Genomic DNA, 14,649 nt, shown 5'->3' with positions numbered 1-14,649 from the left:
GTTTGTAATAATATTTTTGCTAAACAGGTAAATTTTCATTGTATACCGGGTGTACGAATCAAACTGTGTTTTTTTCTCAAAGTTCGCAACACCCTGTGGAATATTCTAGAAATCCCTACTATAGCCTCAGGTTTTCTGAACATTTTGTTTTTTGATTCATTCTCTTATGTTGGATAATACATAATTTATGTACTTTAACAACTAGTCATGTTCTTCATCAGTATAGGTTAGGTTGTTTGTAAATAAGTGCGACAAACTTTAAGGGGCAATTCCGCATGAAAAAATAATAACCGTTTGCTTTATAAAATTATGTCCGTAAATTCTTCGTTTACGAGATACGGGATGTTAAATTTTTATTACAAACTGACGATTTATTTTATTGCCCTAAAACCGGTTGAGATATGCAAATGAAATTTGGTAGGTTTTAAGAGATAGTTATTGCGAATTTTTTGACTTGCAATCAAGAATTTTATATTCACTATTGGCGTGCATATTACCCGTATGCATATTATTACCCGTATGTATATTCTTAATTGTATGTCAAAAAATGTGCAATAACTACGTCTTAAAACCCACCAAATTTTATTTGCATATCTCGACCGGTTTTAAAGCAATAAATAAATCGTCAGTTTGTTAGAAAAAATTCCACATCCCGTATCTCGCAAACGAAGCATTTGCGGACATACGATTATAAAGCAAACTGTCATTATTTTTTAATGCAGAATTACCCCTTAAAGTTCGTCGCACTTGTTTAGAAACACCCTGTACTGAAAAAGAACATGGCTAATTGTTAAAGAACCTAACTTTTGTATTATCCAACATAAGCGAATGAATCAAAAAACAAAATGTTGAGAAAACCTGAGGCTATAGTTAAGTTTTAATTTCAGTATTTTATAAATGCTAGGATATTCCACAGGGTGTTGCGAACTTTGAGAAAAAAACACAGTCTGATTCGTACACCCGGTATACAATGAAAATTTACCTGTTTAGCAAAAATATTATTACAGGGATATTGACAAATAACAGGGCTATAACATATTCAAAACATCACTTAAATCGGACAACAGGTTTAGGAGATACGCAACTTCAAAAATTACCCATTTTTTAGGGTGCCCGTTTTCTATGACGCGCAGTTTATTTTACTTTATTAGTTTTATATTTGCTCTATGACTACTTAATTATGTAATATGATTATTTTCTTTTAAAAACCTATAATTTTATTGATATTCACCCTATACTTTCGTATTTTTAACACCTCCCTGTAAAGTGACCACACCACTGGCTGTTCATAAATATTTTCTTGTTAAAAACGCACTCACTTTGACAAAAGGGGATCAAGCTTGCTTGGCACATGTATCAAGTTAGAAAGTATTTCAAGGAAGAACATGTTTCGACCTTTATCACTTCAAATAGCCGGATTTAAGGCAGTGGGGGCCCCTGGGCAGAATTGGTGTGGGGCCCTACCTCCTACCATTAAAAAAATTGTTTTTATAACAACTGTGGTATACAGCCAACTACACGGTTTTCCCTTTTAGAAATTAAAAAAAAATGTGGATTTACTTTTATACAAAATATATTTTTAAATAATAAAAAATACAAGAGTAAACTACAGTAAAAAATATAGTTAGAGTAAAATATTAAAAATAAACATAGTAAGATGTATGGTTAAAGTTCGGGTACATTTCGAGGTTTTTTAATTGAAAATTCCTTGATTATGTCGGACATGTCTAGTCGCTTTAACATATCGTGTTCAATGTTCATTATAGAGAGATGATTTAAACGCTCTTGACCCATCGTAGACCGAAGTAGATTTTCAATTAACTTAAGTTTTGAGAATGATCTCTCCACTGCAGTTAGTTAGCATCAGAACTAAATATAAACGAAGTGTCACCTCAACGTTTGGAAACGTATTATTCACATTCTTTTCTTTTAGCATTCGGTACGTTTGAAGTTCTTAACTTATTTGACGAGTCGATTTCCTCTTTAAATGAATTTAAAAATTCTACAAATTGTACCAGTTCGACACCTAGGTTTTCATTTAAATCATTGATGTAACTTTCGGTAAGCTTTAGTGAGTGAGCTTCAATTTCATTGGGAGTTAAATTGTCCAAATGATGTAAAAATCCAAAATTGGAATGAATGGATTCATATACAGAAGTCTCTGACTTAAAGAGGAAATGAAGTGATCTATAATAGCGATAGATATGTTCCATAATCCAGTGGAGTCAGTCGAATATTCCTTAAATGAATTACTTAAATGAATATAAATTCTTTAAGTGATTTAAGTGCCGCCACTCCTGAATTAAAGTCAATATTTGGATTTTGGAGAATACGACTTCTGCTGTTTATCCTCTCTAAGATTTCATTCCAAAATATTGCAAATATTCCTGTTTCCAGTAAACACATTCGATTATACAAACCATGTGCATCGCTAAGAGTTTTAAATTGTTGCTCATCGTCTTCTGTGAAATTTTGGATAATGCTCCTTTAATCTGATTACAACCCAACTAGCGCTTTTGCGGCATCACTTCTAGATGACCATGTAGTAGTAGGTATTTACTCTTTTAGGACCAATATTATTTTTGGCATGGTCGGCGTTGCTCTCGAGACCCAACTTTTAAATATTCGATTAACAAGTTGTATCTTTGTATATTATGTAGAGGAAGCGAAAAGGAGGTGAAAAGTGAAGATACATTTAGTTCATATAGTTCTTCTAAGACACCAAAGAATGCTATGGCAGCAGGACAACACTCAGCTGCACCTTTTGCAACTAAATTTAGAGTGGGCGGCACACGGAATCCACAACGTCAAGATATTAGGTTCTCTAATTTTAGCCCGAACACCATTGTATTTTCCACTCATAACTGACGCGTTGTCGTAGAACTGTCCCCTGCAGTTTTTCGAATCGATATCATGTTCTTGCAAGAATTTCATTAGAGAATTAAATATGTCTTCTGCTCTATGACCGTGATTTGACAAAACATGAGAAACCTTCTAACAGGAGTGAAACCTTCCACGTAACGAAATATCACAGTTAATTGGTTGCTAAAAATTATTATATGTATAATTGCTGATTTTTTTATGTTTGGCGCTTTGTGGAGGCCCCCGGAATGTGGGGGCCCCGGGCAGCTGTCAGCTGCCCAGCCTGCCCCCCTTAAATCCGGCCCTGACTTCAAGCGAACAAAGAATTCTCTTCCTGTAAGTACCGCTGGTTAGGGTGAAGGAAGACAACATCAGACACTACGAAATTAGAAGCTGATACGAAGCTGGATACATCTCCAAGAACGCGACGTACGTGTGCCCTAGCCGGCGTTTCGACATCGTACCGGTACCAGATAGTGGGCGTCCAGCAGAATCTCCACGCGAATTAAGATAATCCAGTCATAATCCAGGTAGGTGCGATACTTTCTTCGGACAATTCAGGCCCGGACTGGCCCGCCGGCCCACCGGCCATCGGGCCGGTGCGCCTTTTGCCTTGGTTACTATCTATCCATTAAAAAAAATTAAACGCTGAAAAAAAATTTTTTTTTTTGAACTGTTACACAAATATGATGCAGCTACCATTCGCCTAAAAAATGTTTCTACTTGCTTGTGATTTCGCCGTTTGGCACCAGAAACCTACATAATGAAGCCAGTGGGTACAACAAAATACCAGATATCAGATAATCAAATAATGTAGGCTATTCGGGCGCCTTTCGTGGATATCAATATCCGCTCCGAGAACGCGCAGCGCCCTCGAATACCATTTTTACGATTCGGGCGCCTTTTGTAGGTATTAATGTCCGCTGTTTCTGTTATAATAAATTGCTTAGATGAGACGAACGGCGCCCTCGAAGACCATTTTTACGATTCGAACGCCTTTGTGTGTATCAATATCTGCTCCGAGGACGCGCGCGCCCTCGAAGACAATTTTTACGATTCGGGCGCCTTTCGTAGGTATCAAGATCCACTGTTTCTATTATAATAAATTGCTTGTATGCAACGCACGGCGCCCTCGAAGACTATTTCTACGATTTGAGCGCCTTTCGTGGGTATTAATTCTCGCTGTTTCTATTATAATAAAAAGCTTAGATGCAACGCGTGGCGCCCTCGAAGACCTTTTGTTGGTATCAATATCTGCTCCGAGGACGCGCGGCGCCCTCGAAGAGCATTTTTAAGATTCGGGCGCCTTTCGTATCCACGGTTTGTTATAATAAATAGCTTAGATGAGTCGCGCGGCTATTTTACGATTCAGGAGCCTTTCGTAGGTATCAATGTCATCTGTTTATATTATATTACAATAGTGTTACATCCCACAATTGGCCTAATGAGTGCAGTTTTCTGCGCGCCATAAAAATCATACATACAGGATTTTTGCACCCTAGAATCATACATCATAATGAAGCCAGTGGGTACAACAAAATTCAACTCGTATCAGGTAATCAAAGGCCAACACACATAGCTCGAAAATGGCACCCAGGTTTTCTGACCTCTTTTGGTTCAGTTGTGCGGCGAGCCTTAGCTTCTCCGGTATGACTCCGTCTATGCCAGGTACCTTTCGGATCTTTATCCATTCAACGGCCTCGCCGAATTCCAACTCAGTAAAGGGTACCGCCTCTATGAAACACTTAAACGTCTGTTCTCCACTTGAGGAAAGCGCTCCCGTATTAAACAGTCTCTTCTCCTCGGGCAGGGGATAGTGTGTCTTCTCCCCTTTTGTTAGATACACACCATCTTGAAACACTGTCCCCAGATACCTCTTTTGAGATCCTGAAGCAGGTTACTCCACTTTTCTCTCTTCAATCATGTAATCTCATTTCTGTACTGGTTCTGCATTCGCTTTAATTCATTGATTCTCTTTTTCCTGCTTGAAATTTTAATAACCTCTTCCACTCCATTTTTACTCTCATACAATTCGTTCTCTGACATTCAAGGCCCTCATTCTACCAGTACGGTTATTTTCTTTCATACCACCCATTTGACCTAACACAAGCCAACTCCGGTGCCCCACTCAGATCCTCGATCAACTCACTCACATCCTCGCATCTCAGACCAATCAAGCTAAAAGCACCCACAAAGACTTACTCATTTAAAAATCTCTTTAGATCGATATCTTCATCTTTCCCTTTCTTCCTTTTGCTCGCTAGTTCAAAACTCACATATTTATGTAAGCTGAGTGATTCTTCTTTTAAAACAATCCAGCTTACGACCCTGTTTATAAGTACATAACGTTGAAACCAGCGAGATGTCCGGAAAGTATTTACTATTACCTACGAACGTAGGTGCATGGATCCATTATCATAGGTATTTCCCTCTCCCATCTTGAATTCTTTGGTTCCATGGACGATCGTTCACATTCAGGTTACCGGCGCATCCCCTTGTCCATCCTTTATTTCAAAAGTTCTAGAATTATATTTCTCTATACTTACGCACTCTTTTAAGTCAGACATTGTCATTCTAGTTGGTCGGAGTTGGTCATTCTAGTTATTCTGGTGTAACAAACTCATGTATTGATTGGTATAGTACTGTTCTCTTAGCATTGTCGTACGCGGCTTTGAAGTCAACAAATAGACGATGGGTTTTACCATCGGTAACCGGAGACCGGTACACTCTCCGTCCCAGCCTCTTGGATAATCGGGTCAATATACTCTTCATATACTCAAAGCGGGACATTTGGTGAAACATAACAATTGCACACCATCAGGTATCAAACTTGTACTTCAACATACCGATTCTTAACAAAGTGTCTGGTGATGCCAACTCCTCGGTTCATCACGTATATGGTCACGTTAGATCTCTTATCTTTAATGATTCTTTGTTGAGAGACTAAATGTGATAACATTCCCTTCGTGTGAGTACCTCTGCAACGTCGTGAGCGGCCCTCGCCCTTCCCATATTTATTTAAAGGAACTTCGAATTAGATGGTTCTTATCTCTCTAACATACCTATAGGCTGTCTGAGTTCTGGTCCTAGGTGCTTTCATCCACCCTTTCCTCATCCCTTGTGGCCAGGTGTCTCTTAAGCCCCCGCTTTTCGAGGATGAGTTTTTTATACTGCGGGCCCCCGCTTTTCGAGGATGAGTTTTTTATACTGCGGGCACTGTAAGCTGTCGGCTCTGTGACCGGATTCTTTACAAGTGAGGCAAAAAGTCGCCTTACTACTACACTATCGTGCCTGGTGCCCCCTTTGCCACATCTGTAGTAGGAGTCCGTCATGTCTTCTCCCTTGCAGTCGGTTTTACTATGCCCGAACTGCAGGCATCTAAAGCAGCGCTGGGCATGCAGTCTCTCTCGAATCTTGCACGAGTTCCAGTCAATTGGTATATTCTTTCCAGGGGCTTCTTGGCTGTGATGCGTGTCAGTCCGACCATGACGTTTGTGTTCCCTTCTCTATTTTCCCTTCCTCCGTGAGGGCCACGATATTCTTCTTCAGGCGCTTGGCCTGTTCTTTCCCTGCCACTTTGAGGGTGAAGTCTTCGTCCGTAGTATTCTTAGCGCTTGTGATGCTAATCGCCTCCTTCTTTGTGTCTAGGCTACCCTTGATTTGCTTGAGTAATTCGGCATGGGATTTTCTACCTTCCTTCATGATCACCTTCTGCGTCTACATCCTACTTTCCCCGCATTCATACTCCACCTGCGCGAGGTGAAAGTCCATACCCATAAATGTAACTTCCAGGAGCTTCCTGAAGTTCCTACCTTTGTAGCCCCCACTACTCTTAGGGACGCCTCTCTGGTCTCCAGTATCTCAATGTCTTTCCTCAATTTAGAAATAATTGCCAGTAGTCTCTTGTCCCCGTCGATTTCCGTCACCCCTTTCTCTACAGGGACCATGAAAATATTCTGACTGTTTTCCCGGTTCTCTTCCTTCTGACCCGTCCTTGTCATCGTGCTCATAATACTAAGTTGGAAGTACTCCACCTTTTCTGGTCTGTATGTACCTCCTGCACATACTCCCAGTTCCTGTTTTTCCTTGTCAGGTCGTGGAACCATTCCCCCTCACTGAATCCATGACCACTACTAAGTTGCATGTAGGTTTATCCTATCTTCCCGGTTTGGCGACCCTATAGTGAGCTTCTTCCCATCTTTATGATGTCCTTTATTTTTTAAAGCCTCTTTCTCCTGAGTTCAGAACCGTTGCGATCATTTCTATCTCTTCTTCACTAAGTTTTTCGGGAAAGAACTCTTCGAAGCCGACCTGTGTGGACACTCCTGCCGTTTCCTTAGTCGTTCTTTCCTCACCGGTTTGCTCTACTATTCTATTTCGCTTCTCAATGCTGCCGAGGGCGACTTGTCTGAGATTGCTCTTCATGTATTTGGTGACTATCTTTAAGTTTTTTACCTCATTCTTGATCTCGACCTTCGTGTTTGTATGGTCGGACATTAGTTTCACTAAATTATTTGAAACTCTGGTAAGTTTATCCATTGTTTTTACCATGACTGTTATGTCGGAGCTCTCCTCCTTCTCTCTAGGTCTTTTCTCCCCAAGTGAGGAGCTCCTTTGCAAGGTTGTCTCCCCTGGGAGATCCGTCTTGGTCAGGTCCCTACCACTGACCGGAGATCTTCGAACAGATCCCATTCTTCCGAAGATCATAGTCTCTTTCTTCCTCTTTCCCTCTTCGCTTAGAATTTTTCCTTTGTTCCCTTTACTAGAATGAACACCTTATCATCTCATTCATACCTTGTTAAAGCTGCACCACCACCACCGGTGACACGCTTTATTCTCACTTCGTTTTGTTTTATTTTTTCCTAAGTGATTAAATACTTATCCATATAGTTCCCGCGATTGGGAGAGAATTATACTGTCCGGCGAGGCAGTGAGCCCTTGCCCAGGCTAAGGCTTGAATTACAAAGGACTTTCGCCAGTTCTCCGAGGGCTCCGTTTGCGAGCGACTGACATTAGGCCATTCACTGCTCATTTACGGATCACCTGAAACAGTGTGATTGAGGCTTTTTTATCGAGGTTTACTCTGCTATTTTAGAGCGCTCTAAGAATTCGAAATCATTTTAAAAGTACCTTCTGTTGAACACCAATGATCATGATTGTTGATCAATGTTTTTGAACCAGTAGATTCTTCTGTAGAAGCAGTTGAAAAATGGTAAATTACTTTATTGTTTTAAATTAATATTAAACTTAAAAAAATTCACAAGTAATATCAATTTACTTTACATGTAGGCCTGGATCTTGCGTACCAAAAAAAGTTGTATAATAGCAAGCTGAAAATTTGTTAATAAGTTAACAGTGTCTAATCGGACAAACTTTGATGTACTTGTGTTTGGAAACACTGGAATAGGGGAAGTTTTAAATGTACAACAGGTTAAAAATTTGGAACGTCAGACTACGAAAACGTCCCATGTATTTTGTCGGACGAACTTCCAATTAATTTGTTTCCCTTTCATTCAACTCTAATGCAAAAATCAGACTGCTATTTATCACCAACATAATTTCTGTCATTTAACATGTTCTACGTGTCTGACTTATTAAAATGCTCAGTTGGTACCAGTCTGATTTTTCCATGAGAGTTTAATGAGTGAGTAAAAAATAAATTGGAACTTCTGTCCGACAAAATACATGTGACAGTTTTCGTAGTCTGACGTTTCAAATTTTTAACCTGTTACCACAATTAAAACTTCACATATTCCAGTGTTCCCATACATCCAAGTTTATCCGACTAGGCATCGTTAACCTATTAACAAATTTTCAGCTTGCTATTATACAACTTTTTTTGGTACGCGGGATCCAGGCCTAATGCACTAGGATTTCCAAAAAGTTTGATGCAAAAGCCTAGAAGGGGGTCTGGCGCCTTTGTTTAGAGATTGGGTTGACGCCTTTTTTAGAATTTGGGTTGGCGCCTTTTTTAGGAGCCAGTCCGGCCCTGGGACAATTGATACAATTTATGAATAAAGCCAGGTGAATTTCTTCACATTTACATATGAACCCACATATTTATTCAGTTTTGAACACTCAGTACTTTATATCTTAATTAACTGTACTTACTGTCCACTGCCTTGCTTTCATCACTTATTTAAATTAATTAAACCCAGCGACCTTAATCATCAGTCAGAAGCTCATTAGATGCTTCAAACATACATATTGATGAGATACATGTCATGATGATGAACGGGTAAACACACAACTGATGAAAAATAGGGTGCTCACTGTTTTCTGTCTTCGTCTCCGCATCTGTGTCTCCTGTCACCTCTGCACTCTTCCATGCACCAAATCAGACAATTTTTGTATCACGCCCATTATTGATTTATTCGAAATTTGTGCTATTCGCGGACGGTACGATGTACGTTCTTCGTTTTCATTTTTTTAATTGCTAGTACTGCTTTCTTACGCATATACGCAATAACAGTTCTTCTGTACCCTATGCGTAGAAATTTCAGCTGTGTGTTTTTGAAGTTTAAATTTAAATATCTAGCGGCAAAAGTGATTTGCGCTAACAGAAAGCGGGCCACTCAATATCCCAATTTTGTTACAGACTTTTCTTGCGTGTAGCTGTTGGCTAGCTTCTGTCTAGCCAAGTTATTTTTGATCCTTTTAAGATGGCCTCTTTAGTAAAAAATCGGCGTTGATTTTACAGGAAATACCGAAATCTCTTTACCCAGCCGAAAATTACAGCAGCTTTAGTTGGTTTTCTAAAATTTTAGCGACAAGACTATTTTTATATAAATGTTAACGTGAGTATTCTAAAGTAAATAAGGCAGACCTTCACCTTGAATCTGCCAAATTTATTACAACTTGTTGGTTAGAAATTGTTTTGCAGACAGCCTGGTTAGGCCAGTAAATGAAGCATTTTGGCTCGCAATATTTTCGTCCAGCATGTATTTACTTGAAATTTTCACAGAAGGTAGGGAATAGTCCAAGGATCATTTTCTATATCATGCCGATGTACGCTAAAACCTTGGAGGTAGTTGCCACCCCATCTCGGGGGTGGAAATTTTTTATTACATTTTAACCATGTAAATCGATGTAAAAAGTAATTCTAAGAAAGAAATGTTTGTTACATTTTCTTCGTAATGTACAAGAATTCATCTGTACTCAGTAGATATATCTTAAAAACACCCTGTAATTATCTACGATAATTACTTTCAGTTATTTATGTCATCAAAACAACATTACAACCTTCATTCGATTATATAAATATTGTTAGCCAAGATCACGATTCACTAATAATTGCAGAGTCAATTATAAACACTTTTCATGGTCGATGCTGAATAGGCAATTCTAAATATATAAACAGTTAAACTATAACAAGGGAATTCTTTATTATTATATTAGACATTCGTCATTCTGTTTTGGTGATCAGACGTAATATTTCCACATTAAAGATAGTGTCTCTTTCTACACGAGATGTTCTTTGGGTGAGGTGCTACCAGCTTATACTAATGCGAGTGTAAATAAACCAACTCAACAAGTAAGCGTATCAATTATTCCACCCCTCGGATAAGGGATAACCACCCTCACCGGGAGAAGATAGCCTTAGTGCCCAGGGCTGTCATATGGCGATCCAGAACCAGGGAAGAACGCAGGACTGGTGAACAGGACAGGTATGGAGAAACACGTCAATGTTCAGGCACCTAGACCACCTTAGACAACAGTGTGGTATGTAAAATGGATGGAGACATCAGGCCGACGCGGAGCTGAAAATGGAATAGGATGGAGATGGAACATCGTGGGACAATGGACAATGGACAATGCTATGGAACGTGCAGCGAGGACTTGTGATACGAACAAAGACGCGTAAAAGTGGTAAGTCCATATTAGCTATTTTTATGGTATTTCCTGATTAATATAAAGTATAAAGTATAAACATTATGTGCTACCTTAATTACATTAATATATGTTTCAAGTTTACCTATTTTTACTTAATTATTCTATTCTATTACCAATATTTATCAATATACAAAGATTTTTTTTACCCTCATATTAAGTTATTATAGGATGCAATGATACAATTTTATATGATTTTTTTACATATTTATCAACGTATACCTTATCTTTGCTGACTTTTATTCATTTATTATTTGACTACTGATTTTCAGTACATTTTTGCAATTTTATGATTTTAATATTTGCTATCGTAAATATACCTATCAAAATAAATATACGATATAACAAATATACGCTATATGCATAATACATTTAAATTATTATTCTAACTACTTATTTACAAGGGTTAATATAACGTTATTTATTTTTGAATTTTTATTACTACTGCAATTTTTACATATTTTTACCATATATTGACGTATTATTTTATCTCTATATTTTTACTATATATCTATATACTACATATCTATATACACCGTAAGACTATCGAATTTATATTTTCGCTAAGAAGTGCAGAAGCTGGAAAAAAAATTATGTATAAATGAGTAGCAACAAAGTTACTTGGGAAGATTTTGTCAAAATAGTTGAGGAAATTGCACAAGAAATAGACAGGCAAAGCAGAAGAGTCTTAAAGAAAAAAGTTCCGAAATCTAAGGACATAAAGGAAGAAGTAACGACACAGCTAATTAAAGCTTATAACAAGTTCACACAATTGACTAGGAAAAACTGGGAAGCACTTTCGGACAAACAAAGGGAATCGTGCAACAAATATTTTGGAAAAATCAGAGACAAAGTTATACGATCATTTCAAGCAGTAAATGTGAGAACAGTGGTTCCAAGTTCAATACATCAACCAATCGACGAGGAAGTTGAAGAGGAACAAAGCGACGAGGAAGCAGAAGAAGGAAAAAGCGACGAGGAAGTAGAAGAAGAAATAATTAACGACGAAATAAAAGAGGAAAAAGGTGACATAAAACAAGATATAACAATATTAAACATGGCTTTGACAATCAATGAATTTTTGAATATCGCAAGCAAGATATTGCCCAACGAGTTCGATGGAAGCGCAGGGAAATTACAACCATTTTTAGACGCATTAGAACTACTTGGAAAATTGGCAGAAGGTCATGAAGACACAGCTGTAACGCTAATAAAAACGCGACTCACCAATAAGGCTAGGAACCTAATAACCACAGAAGATACAATTCCACGGATAGCTGAAGCACTAAAGAAAGAATTAAAAGGTGATAATCCGAAGAATTTAATAGCCAAATTAGCAAAAAAAAGGCAAGGGCATAGAGATGCAGCAGTGTACGCATCTGAAGTGGAAGAGTTAGCAGAACAATTAAAAGTAGCATACATAGCGGAAGGAATGCCACTTGACTTAGCAAAGAAATATACGACGGAAGCTGTAGTAACAACAATGAAACGAAACGCTAATGCAGAGAAAGCTAAGATAATACTGGAAGCAGGTAACTTTACATCACCGCAGGAAGTAGTATCTAAATTTTTGTCGATCGATACGACTGAAGAAAATGCACAAGGAAGAGTCTTAAATTATAGGACAAACTACGAGAATAGGAGAGGACAGCAGCAATACAGAAGAGGATATCATAACAAATATGACAGAGGAAGAAGAAATAACTTCGGACAACGGAACGAAGGAGAAGCAACGGACAATCAACGAAATTATTCGAACAGAGGATACAGACAATTTAACAATCAAACATACAGAGGAAACCAGAGAGGCGGACGTAACAGGAACGTAAGATTACTAGAAATAGAGGACAGTCAAGAAGAGCAAGAAAACCAGCAGTTGGGGTTTTGAATGAACAACAAGTTGGAAGCACACAGGCAGAAATAAAATATAACATTTACAACTTCGACCTAAACCTAACGAACTTTGTACGAATGAAAACAGGAATTCTTGAAAACACAAGCACTTTTATCATAGACACAGGAGCTGACATTTCAATACTAAAATGTTCACAAGATTTTATGAAGGAACAGGTGAAACCAAACACAAAGGCAAAAATAAAAGGAGTCACTAAAGGAGAGTTGCAAACAATGGGAGAAGTTGAGACAACACTCGAAGTAAAAGGAACTCGATTCGAACACATCTTTCAATTGGTAGAACCTAACTTTCCAATTCCAACAGACGGAATCATTGGGAGAGACTTTATTTCTAACTTTCAATGCATACTAGATTACGCAAACCTTAAAATGCACATTAAAGAGGACAACGATTGTTACATTAGTACGAAAATTCTGGATAATATAGACAATGACACCATAATAATACCGCCTAGATGTGAAATTTACAGAATCGTAAAAATTTTTCAAACGTTAAAGAAAGACAGGATAGTGGAACAGCAAGAAATACAACCAGGAATATTCATAGCAAGAGCAATTATTTCAAGTAATAATCCATACATCAAAATTTTGAACACAACGTACGAAACAGTAAATGTAGACGCAAGCACAATCAGGACGTTGGATATTAAACTATTCAATATATATAGGCTAGTCAACGACAGCAAGGACAGAAAAAAAGAATTACGAGAATCACTGAAATTAGACATACCAGAATACATACGAGACAACTTAGTATCGTTATGCGAGGAATATTCGGACATATTCGCCCTAAGGCATGATATGTTAACCTGTAACAATTTCTACGAACAAAAACTAAGAGTTAAAGACCAAACTCCGGTATATATCAAGAATTATAGGACACCTCATGCGCAAACAGAGGAATTAAATCGACAAGTACAAAACCTAAGAGACCAAGGAATCATAGAACCATTTACATCCGAGTACAACAGTCCAGTAGTACTGGTACCGAAAAAAGCTATAGATGGAGGAAAAGCATGGAGATTATGCATAGATTTTAGACAACTGAACAAGAAGATAGTTACAGACAAATTTCCATTACCAAGAATAGATTCGATATTAGATCAACTAGGAAGAGCAAAATGGTTTTCAGTTATAGACTTAATGTCAGGCTTTCACCAGATACCATTAGAAAAATCATCGAGAAAATACACATCGTTCAGCACAGAAAATGGAGCATTTCAATTTACCAGATTACCTTTTGGATTAAATGTAAGCCCAAATAGCTTTTCAAGAATGATGTCAATAGCATTTTCAGGATTAACACCAGACAAAGCATTTCTTTACATGGACGATATCGTAGTAATTGGAATATCCGAAAAGCATCACTTAGACAACCTGAAAAAGACATTCGAGACATGTCGAAAATTCAATTTGAAACTTAACCCAGGAAAATGTCAATTCTTTAGAAGGGAAGTAACATATTTAGGACATGATCTTTCTCAAGAGGGAGTATCACCAGACAAAGCGAAGTATGCAGCAATTGAACAATATCCGACACCTAAGACAGCGGAAGAAACAAAGAGATTTGTAGCATTTTGCAACTATTACAGACGTTTTATTAAAAACTTTGCGGAAATATGCAGACCACTCAACAAATTATCGAGGAAAGGAGTAGAATTTTCGTGGACCGAGGAGTGTGAAAAAGCATTCAAAAAGCTTAAAGCATCTCTGACGAAACCACCAATTTTAAAATATCCTGATTTCAACAAACAGTTTATCTTAACAACAGACGCATCCAATGAGAGTTGTTCAGCAATCCTAAGTCAAGATTACAACGGAATTGACCTACCTATAGCATATGCATCAAGAAGTTTTAGTAAAGGAGAATGTAATAAACCTATAATCGTTAAGGAATTACTAGCGATTCATTGGGGAATTAATTATTTTAAATGTTATCTATATGGAGCACCAACATTCAAAGTAAAAACAGACCATAAACCT

The sequence above is a fragment of the Diabrotica virgifera genome, chromosome 2 (genome assembly GCF_917563875.1).
Source record: "Diabrotica virgifera virgifera chromosome 2, PGI_DIABVI_V3a".
Taxonomy (NCBI): Eukaryota; Metazoa; Arthropoda; class Insecta; order Coleoptera; family Chrysomelidae; genus Diabrotica; species Diabrotica virgifera.
Note: the sequence above shows the minus strand (reverse complement) of the source record.